Below are 8,036 nucleotides of genomic sequence, written 5' to 3'. Positions count from 1 at the left end.
TCTGGGACCCATAATGGGATCTGGCCAGTTCAAGAAAGGAACCGAGATCTTATGGTGATATAAGTTGTGTGCAAGTTTGGTTAAAATAAAATCATAAATGAAACCACCATCGTGCAGACAAGAAATTGTTGACAGACGGACGGACTGACGACGGACGAAGGGCGATCACAAAAGCTCACCTTGTCACTATGTGACAGGTGAGCTAAAAAATTATACTATGCAAAATACACAACTACCGTATAACCCCGTATTAACGGCCCCCCTCTAATTAACGCCCCCCCACGTTTTTTGGGGAAAATAAAAAAATCTTACCTTCAAAAATTGGTCCTAGATCCAACACAATAATATCCAGATAATAACAATTCCATAACAATACAAATGAATTTCAAAAAAAACCCCCACATTTTATTAACACAAACTTTTAAACACGTCAACAGGCATGGCACAAATAAATCTACTGTGTGTAAGTACTGAATATGCTACGTGCAGGTAAATCCACATAAACATCTGGGTTCATAAACGCTACAGTATTGATCGAATTTAACTCGGATCACGTCACTCAGCGCGCGACTTTACACAGATTCCCAATACGATGACGTATCGGGTTAATATGTCAGTGCATGAATTGGGATGAATAGGGGGGCGTTTATACGAGTTACTGACATTGTTTGGATCAAATTTTTCGTAAAATGCATCGCCCCCGGGGGCGTTTAAACGGGGTTATACGGTAATACAATTAACAATACCAATTTTATACAGCAAACAGGAAAATGCCAATTTTTTGTCCACATATTACAAGAAAATATAATTTAATTCTTGAAACATGATTGTGCAAATGTTGAGTTCTTGCTCGCTCTGGGGCTAGAGGGCATGAACGGTAGCAGCATTTCCACTACCATCAGTGAACAGCCTGCAATAGTAGGATTCTACTTTTCTGTTTTAAGAACTTTCAATTACACACTGATTTTTCTGTTCCTGTCTGTCAAAAATAGTTTCAATGACTATATCCGTTCACAAGGCATCAGATTTAATGTCAACATTTTGCTGAAGTCAAAAGGGGGCAATAACTCTGGCAAAAAATAATGTATTGTAAATGAAATATCCTCTTTCTATATCTTGTGATCTTTTAACTGTGTACCAAAAATGAACTTGTCCACCTGTCCCTTGAAGACTCAGAATATCTCTCCATAACTTGTTTTATGGGGGTATAAAAAGCAATATTATTACATGAATCCTATAAATTGTCTGTCCATTTCTACTATATGACAGGTCTGAAGTTCAATACCATATTTTGTTGGGCTAGAGTCAAAACTATAAAAATGACTAATTAAATTTTATTTTTATATCATGTAATATCAAGAGCTGTCCATAAGACAGCATGCTCGACTTTTCTCAGAGCTTGCAGGGCTTGCAAAGACCTGGAAATATCTTGGAAAATCACTCTATCATGGAAATATCATGGAATTTCAAAAAGATAGATTTTACCATGGAAATCCCAAACAGATTATGGAAAATCTAGAAATTGCCTTGAAAAATTCTCTCAAGAAAGTTTTTTAAAGATTGAGTACTGAAGGTCGTTTTTGATTACAGATGTCTGAACTTGCGTTTTCGCTAAGTACGAATAGTTTTGAGTACGAACATGTGACTCAAGCAGCGTATTTTACCTTGACACCAGCTGTTGCTATGACAACATTTCCGGTAAATAGGCCCACGACAAGCGTGAAATATGAGTAAATCTAAAGGAAACTGCAAATTTAATTACGAATGGTGTCGGAAGGAACTCTATAAAGCGTGGTTGAAGCCATTCAAGACCGATCTCAATAAAGCATTGTGCACTGTTGTGACTCTATCATAGTTTTATCAAATATGGGCGAGCCAGCAATAAAGTCACACATGAAAGGCACGACCCATAAAAGAAACTTCGACGAACATAAAAAGACGGCCAATTTGAGCTTATTTTTTAAGCCTGTTACCAAAATTGAGACCAGTACTAGTGGTGAATCTATTTAATATTTAGTTATATGCAATAATTTGCCTTAATTTCATGTAAAAGCGATACAATACTGTATCATGGAAAATCACTGAAGATGGAAATATCATGGAAATTGAGTAACAGAGTTCTGTATGAACCCTGGCTTGACTCTGAATTAGAGCTTTGCCAGTAAAAACTTTGTAAAACGTTAACCAAAACATTCTAAGTTAAAAAGGGGCATAACTGTGTAAAAATTTAAATCAAAAGTTATGGGGATTTTTTCTCCTGGTGTAGACTTCGATAGTAAATAACTATTTTAAGTTTCAAGTCAAAAGCTTTGACTTCATCAAAAAGTTTTTAACAGAGATATCTGACTTCATCAAAAACTTTTAACCAACAGTGACGCCAGGACCAGTGCAATAAGCTAAAAATGGTTTGCCAGTTGACAGCCAAAACTATTTAACATCAGACAATACAATTTTACTACACATCTGCAAGTCATTCAAGTAAATGATACATATTGGAAAGGGTGACTTCCGAGCTTTTGATGGTTGAGGACGCCCGTAGGTGCCAGCTTTATGGGTGGAACCACCAACCTTGCATAAGCAAGCTGAATGACTTCCTCAAATGAAACAATTCAACTTCCCAAGCGAGGGTTTGAAATAACAGCAGTGAGAGGCAAGAGATTCAAAAACAGCCATCTTCAGGATGCAGGATTAATTTTTTTCTACTTAAGAATTTTTTCATATTCTGTGTCTGTGTGTTCGGGTTTAACGTCTTTTTCAACAATTTTTTAGTCATATAAATGACGGTCTCTACTTAGCTTATTTTATTTTATCAAGTTGGTGAAACTTCCCGTTTGGGAAACAATCTATGGGTTTTTCCCTACTTCCAATCCAGGAAACTTAATACTAAATATAGCACTTTGCTTTCCACTTATAATATGCATAGTATCATTAAATAAAACACACCACTGTGAGCCCAAGATTTTTCTAAATTCCTACCGATTTTTTTTAAGTCCTAATAAATTTTTATTCAACTTAAGAATTTCAAAATTTCCCAAAGTGGATATTTGACTTCCCAATCAGGAAACTTAGATATATAATTTACCTTAAACTGCATACAAATTTATGGGGAAATCAATTTTCTGAAGTGTTCTTATATTACGTAAGAACTGATGTAAAAAAAACTGCTTGCTGAATTCCAGGCAGTGGTTGTGACTGTGATGATGCTATAGTTTACCAATGTTGAATAATCAAAGGACAATAAATCAGTGAAAAATCATCCAACTGAAACACGAAGATAATATGCATATCTCCTCTTAACAGTAAAGCTTTCTATGAAGTATGGCTAAATTCCAACAAGTGGTTGCTGAGAAATACTCTGGACAAAAATTGTTACTATAATATACTACTGTTGAATAATCAAAGGACAATAAATTAGTGCAAAATCATCCAACTGAAACACGAAAGAAACACTAAGAAATACTTTGGACAAGAATTGTACTATAGTATACTATTGAATAATCAAAGGGCAATAACTCGAGTAAATATCATCCAACCAGAACATGAAGGTAATATGGCATCTTCTCTTAAGAGTGAACTAGGTGAAAAACCATCCAACCAGATCCACATTCTGACACAAGGTCACAATAAACAGTAACACTTATACCTTTCATGTTCTTACATGCATTTCTTTTAACAAGACATGATGATGAGTTTGTACCATAGTTTTTAATTTGTGAACTTCTGAATGAGTTGCTACCGGAGCTGTTTCACAAACACATATTATTATTACTTTAACTTTTTAAAAATGTGCTTATTTTTTATGAAAATGAAGCCTGTTTTATATCTTAAATGCACCTATGAGGTCACATTGTCATTTATTCTATCTATTTAAAGTATAATTTATAGGTACTGTTGATATAAAATGATTTTGGGATGACTAAAATTCCAGGTGAACGTATAGCGGTAGAATATTTGCTCTCGCAGTCTGGAAAGGGTGAACTTTCTGCAGAGATAGAGGAGATAGGGGCTGTTTTACCAGCTCGGATTGAAGAAAATACCGAGGATGAACTTCTAGATGTCACTATCTGCGAAGTTATCGATATTGAGCCAACATTCAAATTTAAAGGCTTAATACCTGTGTCCACAACTACAACAGAAGGACTACAAAAAAAATTCATCAAGAAACTCCACCATCAGAGCAATCAATTACAATCACACCAGTTTCAATTTCAACTGTTACAACAACTGAACAACAAGTGCCAATAATTGTTGTACCAACAGTATGTCCGCCACCAAAAGAACAAAGTCATTCAACACGGCCAGTCAGTCCACCAGCAAAAGAACCAATTTCAATCAGTCAAACACAAGTGGAACAAACAGCATCTCCATCCTCTATCTCTACAGAAGATATACCTCTTCCATCAGATGGAAGTGATAGTGACAGCAGTATACCACTTGGCTCAGCAGAGCAGGTACGAATATGATTATCAGAATTGATTATTCTTAACATTTTATTGTCGTTAATAAACGTAAGACTAGAATTAAAGTTAGACCTCGGGGAAGTTTGATTTTTACATAAAGACACATGTCCATCTAATATTTGATGAAGCTCGTTTGGATATTAATTAATGCTAATCATCCATGGCAAATATATATGATAAAACATTATTAGTTTTAACTCAAATGATATCCAGCTGAACATTATTAATGGTCCGAGTGTTTGCATTAAATATAGGGTGTCCACGTTATTTGCAATTGATCATGAATAAGAGTAAATGCACATAATTTTCCTTGGTTTTATTGTATGTGTTTAAGATTGTATGAATAAAAGAAAAATTAAGTCTCCTTCTAATAACTACCATGATTACAGAGAACAAGGTATGATACCAGAGGTAATCCTGGCTGGGAGGCTGTTGACAATCTTGCCGCTTACCTTGTTGGTCTCAACAGGTCAATAACAGCTTTATCAATCAGCGAGTCATCTGAGATTGTACGCCTTTATGGAAAACTAAATCAAATGGACAAGTCGACACAAAAGTATAGTTAAAAGTCGAAGAAGAGTAGCTTGCATGGACCTTGGAGGGCTTCTAGGAAGCAAAGTGGGTCAGCACCGGGCCAACAGGCCGCTGAAAGGTAACCTCAGGCAGACAAGCTCATTTTTTACAAGATAACTTATCCTGTACTTATCCTGTATTCAGCTACAGTGGATCAAAATCAAAAGTAATATGTGAACGAGTAGAATTTTTGTTCATGATATATGATGGATCATGCAACTGGGGTGTATTTCATTCATTATCAATAATATATGTGTTGCACAAATACAAAAGAAAATTTACCATGAAATAAGTAAGACTATAAATTGATGTGCATTGGTGTGTTGAAACTTCCCTAAACATTACCCTGGAAATGGCAGTAATTAACGTCTTGTCAGGAACGATTCGCAATTTTCTCGAACCCCTAACGTTATCCAAAGTTGTATAAGATTTTCTAAAGCCATGAGACATTTATATTTGATAAATTACACTACATACATGTATGCGGTTATTTTGTGTTTCATGCAGACTTTTTATGGTACACGGCCAAGCAGCCCAGAAGCCAGACTCCAATAGAATATCAGAGTGTGTTTGTTTGCATCTCAGTAAAGAATTCGAGCAAGCCAGAAATAGGCCAAAAGACAACAGTGGAAAGACCTTGCCAATTCCACATTCCATAGTTAAAGTCTACAGCCATATCCAACAGCTGCTGCAAGATAGTAGGCAGGTTCAGAATGATACAAATCTGGTCTTAGTAACAATAAACACAACGACCGTGTCTGCATGGTAAGTTATAATAGTTCAGCCTTACTTTTAGATCAAATTTCCTGCATATAAACATTGCTTGCGTGCGTGCGTGCGTGTATGCATATTTCATCAGCATTGCCATATAAGACAACGTTATTTGCTTATGTCTAAAGTCATATGAAGTTTCAGTCATTCCTTCCGCTTGTAAGGTTGTGAAGAGAGTTATTTTTAAACAACTAATGTTTTTGATAACAATTTAGCTCACCTGATCACTTTGTGCTCAGGGTGAGCTTTTGTGACCGTATGACGTGCGTCGTTGTCTGCTGTTTCGTAATCAAATTATTTAAATATCTCCTACTAAACCACTTGGTAATTTTTTACATAACTTTACAGGTATGTTCATTGCATGTACCCAATTGTTACAAAGTCAGTCCTATGCAGAACTAATGTGGCCATGGCAACCAAAACGAAAAGCCTAAAGCTTAGATATTTGACATGTAGCATTGTGTACTACACCTCTACCAAATTTACTCATAACATGAGCCCTGGTGTCAAAATTGATCCTGCCATAGGGATTTGTTTGGCTGCTGTGCAGGGCTGGAGTGGTACTCAGGTGAGCGATATTGGGCCATCATGGCCCTCTTGTGTGATAACGATTTTGTCTTTCAGGCTAAACAGTAAGCAGAAGAAAGCAGACAGAGATTCGTTGCTTCAGGGAGTTGCACTTCTACCCCAGGTATCTGTTGCAAAGGAACCTTTACTGAAATCAAAGGAGCGACAAACTGAACAATTGACTCATGGTCACAGGACAATGGAATTTGAAGAGCAGCCAAATAGAGAAGGTGAGGTGCCTTTTAGATGCAGAAAAACAACTGTTACTGCTATGGCCACTGCCCCATCACTTGCAGCTTCTACAGAAGGAGCGAATCAGGCAATCTCATTCACGGGTGCACAAGACCCATATGATTCAGCGACGGGTGGTGCCCCTGGTCAAAGTAGCGGATGGGGTTGGACTGGTGCACCAGGTCAGGATTATGGATGGACTGGTGCACCAGGTCAGTATGGAGGATGGATGGGTCCTAATTCTCAGTATAGTGGATGGGCTTATCAACCATGGTCATATTATGGATACCCGTGGCAACAGCCATGGTATCCGCAACAACCACAGCATACTGTACCACCACCCAGACCGCCCCCACCACCGCCGTTTCAACCATCAGAAGAGTGTTCTGCAGTTGTTCAGCCATCCCGCCAGCGAGAGTGGAGGCAAGCAAGAGCGCTTACAGAAGATGAGCAGCGACATGAACGCGGTGAGCCACCAAAGAAACGCCACTATATGGGGGACAATTACCATTATCAATGCACAAAATGTGGCAAGTACAAATCCAAACAAACTGGCCACACTCAGTTAAAAGGAAGATGGTATTGTCCCTCGTCAGGAGAAACACTTGAGCAATGGAAAGAAAGAATTATTAATAAGGATTAGTTACTTTTCAATGAATATTCTGTACTTTTTGGACTTAACACTGCTAAACTTTTACCATTTATTTCAGTTATATTTTAGTTGTTGTTATATTTTGAAAATGGGAAATGGCATATATTAGTCACCATACCTCTGTGAGAACTCCTAGGAATTCAAAATTCCCCTTTTTCGACCAAACCGTCTGTTTTAAGAGCTCTACGAAACACTTTTGTGAAAAAATAAAAGATAGTTGTTTACATTGTTTTAGTATGCATTTTAGTGTTGTTGAATTTTGCTATTTGCAAAATGATAGATAATGGATAGAAAAACAAAAATGTATGAACCCCTTATAAACGTCTTGTATTATTGCAATTCGCCGGCGAGCTTTTTGAAAGATATTTCTTGTTATTGCTACAGAGGGAAGTAACATATATTGGGTCTATATACATATATCTAAATATTAAAGATCTAGAAAGTTTTATGGTGATTTTATTTTACTTTTCCCTCTTGCCCCTCTTTTCCCCTCTTGTCCCCCTTTCTTTCCCCCACCTGTAGAGTCCTTTATCCCCCATTTTACACGTTGTCTTCTTTTTCACGTAGTGCTTTTCCTGCCGCTGTATCAACTTTGTTACGAACAAAAAAAAACACTAGGTTTTATAGAAAACTAATAATGGATGACATACCTGAAATTCACCGACTTCGCATTTTACGAAGACACCAGCCAGAGTTGAGCCCCCAAATGTTACAGCAGCAATAGCATTTAGTTTGCCTTCTTGCGAGGTCGCAGTTCGTGGCAAACTCAAACCCTAATCTTA

General features: G+C 37.1%; 1 pseudogene; it reads left to right on the top strand.

The window, feature by feature from the left end:
* The first annotated feature begins 1,726 nt into the window (after window positions 1-1,726).
* LOC128558052 (uncharacterized) lies at window positions 1,727-7,341 on the top strand (annotated as a pseudogene).
* The last annotated feature ends 695 nt before the right edge of the window (window positions 7,342-8,036 follow it).

This window comes from Mercenaria mercenaria, chromosome 6 (genome assembly GCF_021730395.1).
Source record: "Mercenaria mercenaria strain notata chromosome 6, MADL_Memer_1, whole genome shotgun sequence".
Taxonomy (NCBI): domain Eukaryota; kingdom Metazoa; phylum Mollusca; class Bivalvia; order Venerida; family Veneridae; genus Mercenaria; species Mercenaria mercenaria.
Note: the sequence above shows the minus strand (reverse complement) of the source record. Positions and strands in the feature narration are given on the sequence as shown.